This window comes from Cupressus sempervirens, chromosome 1 (assembly GCF_028749045.1).
Source record: "Cupressus sempervirens isolate cs-2001-9-10 chromosome 1, ASM2874904v1, whole genome shotgun sequence".
Classification (NCBI taxonomy): domain Eukaryota; kingdom Viridiplantae; phylum Streptophyta; class Pinopsida; order Cupressales; family Cupressaceae; genus Cupressus; species Cupressus sempervirens.
Genome location: NC_143118.1, coordinates 739,223,061 through 739,225,937, shown reverse-complemented (window position 1 = coordinate 739,225,937; position 2,877 = coordinate 739,223,061).

Genomic DNA, 2,877 nt, shown 5'->3' with positions numbered 1-2,877 from the left:
AGACAAAATTGCGAAGGTTGATAGTATAGTTACAATAGCAACAAAAATCAAGGAGCAAACAAAGGAACAAATAGGGCAAGATGTTCCTACTACACAAAGTCAAAGTGCACCTCTTCAATTTATCATTATTGACCAAGGCAATAAAGAAAAGGAGAAAGAAGAAGAGAAAACCCCTAAGGAGTAGGAGGCAAGACAAACATTGGTGAACTTGCCTACCTTGAGGACTCCTAATAAGAAGCTGAGCACTGATGTAGTACCATTGTAGATTTCAGCACCAAGCTTGAGCTCTACCAAGGTTGCAAGGGTACTTCACTATGGAGACCCTACACTTGATGAAGAAATAGTCATACCAAGTTATGAATCAAGAACCATGAACCTACAACAGATAAATGAAGTGCAAGAGGCACTAGAGAGGAGGAAGAGATAAGAAATACTCAAAAATGAGTTTAGGTAGAAGAAAGAACTTGTGGAAATCAAGGACATATTTCTTGATGCATTCAACTTGCAAGCACTTGATGAAACCCAACTTATCATGGAGCAATTGTCCAACATTGTGGACTAGGTACAGAATGAGGACCTAGAAATGAATGTTAAACTATTTGAATGGTTAGAAAACAAGTTTTAGATGAAATTAAATGAGAAAATATCAAGTCAAATAGCACATTCACAAGTTGAATTGGTGAAGAAGATTGAAAAAGTGAAGAAAGTACTTGAGAATGTATTCTTAGTGGACAAAAACTTGTGTGATTCATCATATTTCACATAGGAAACTAGCCAAAGGATACTGAGATTGGAAAAAAATCTCAATATTTCTAGCACTCAACTATCTAAAGATCTAGCTCAAAGTGAGAAGCATTTTGTAGCTACGCTTCACACACAAAAATAGTTAGCTATATTAATAGTAGAATAGGCCAATATTAAGGCCAAATTGATGGGAATTCAATCTTCCATTACCCCGCATCTGGAAGTACTCCATAAGGAATAGGCCTATTTAGAAAATTTTCTAAAGAAGGATCCTAATCTTTCTACTCTAGAAGGCCTTGTACATCTTGTAGCAAAGACAACCATCCAACACAAGTCATTGGAGATTGCTTTAGATAATTAGGATACTTCTCTCAAGATGATTATGGAGGTAAATAAAACATTTTTGGCAAAGTATTCTATCTATCCTTAGGACTCATTGACATAAGTGTCAAAAAGGGGGAGAATATATTCATGGGGGATATAATTCATTATTGTATCTAATAAGAATGGTGAGATATGATGTTTTGGGGGAGATGTGAATAAGAATGGTTACATAATACATTATTTGATGGAAGTAATAAACAATATCCAAATGAGGAGATATCCAAAATTCACATTTTTAGGAACTAATAAATCCAAAAGGATGCAAAACTACAAGAGGATGTGAAAGGGAACAGATACAGAGTAGTAGAAACAAGGTACAAACAAATACATAGTTTAGATAAGGCAAAAAGTATCAGATATGTCAGCATGAGACACATTTATCAAAAGAATTTTGGTTACAGGAGTGGAAATAGCACATCAACTGAGGGGGAGTTACATGATTTTGAGGCATACAAAATTTTGAAAAAGTTTTTTGAAGTCTTGTACATATGCAAAACAAAATATGTAGTATACTCATAAAGATCATATTTACAATGTCTAGTTAAGTGTTTTTGCCACTTATGTCAAAGGGGGAGATTGATGGTCTAAGATTGGTTCTGACAATTGAGTGTCAACACACTTAACCAATTCTTCAGTTCATGCTGAGTATAATACAAAAGCCAAGCTACAATGTATGCCAAGCCAGAAAATTCAATAGATGCCGAGTGAAATTTAGGTGCCGAGCATTCTTTAGGTGTTGAGCAAAGTTCAAGTACCAAGCAAAGTATAGATGCTGAGTTATTATAGATGTTGAGTGAAATAGAATTGCTATACGAGTCAAGTGAGCCAATTTTAATATATGTGTCGAGCATCAGCAACTTGTATGTGCCAAGTAACATAGAATTAGCATATGAGTTTGTGCCATCACAAACTCAGATGTAAACTATTTTTGGAGTCGACATAGGATGAATCTTGAAGGATCTTGAAGATAAGATCGAATCTTTTGTATTATCTATGTAATGAACATGTAGCCAATGAGAAAAATGGAGAAGGCATGCAATCAATAGGAAAAGTGCAAGAAATGAGTAGGAAATGAAGATTTAATATTGATCATAGATTCATACCTAACTGTAAAACTTTAAAATATTTAAAAGGAGAACAAAGCCTCATTATGCAAGAGAGAGGATATGCAGGAAATAAGTGTATGGGTGAATTATAAGAAAGTGTAGAAGAGTGTAAAGAATTAGTGAAAAATAGAGCAACATTCCAAAATCCAGTTGATGAAGAACAAAGTATCAGAACTTCAAAGAGTGACACATTAGATCAAGCAAGGATCAGAGCTAATAGAGCAAAACAAGGATCTGGAATTATCAATTGAAGATTACAAAGCTATTAGGTCAAAGAATTTCTAATACTCTCTAGCAATTGTATTAGATATGAAAATCCTATGGATTTAGGTTGGCCTAATAGCCATTTGTAAATCATTTAATAGGGTGGCATTCCAAGTGGATGTACAAAACTCCTTTAACCAAGCCTACTTTTAGTAGGGTAGTGAAATCCTTTAACTAGGTCACTTTTTATAGGGTGTAAAGTCTTTATTAGGACAGGCCTTTCATAGGGAAAACCATTGGAAGTGGTCAAACATTGTAACCTTGAATAGTTACACATTACTGCAGCGATATTTTGTGGGTGTCATCCCTAGCCCAGTTTTACCTTCTTATTTTGGAGGGTTTCTAGGTTACCAAATTTGTGTGTTATCTATTTTCATGC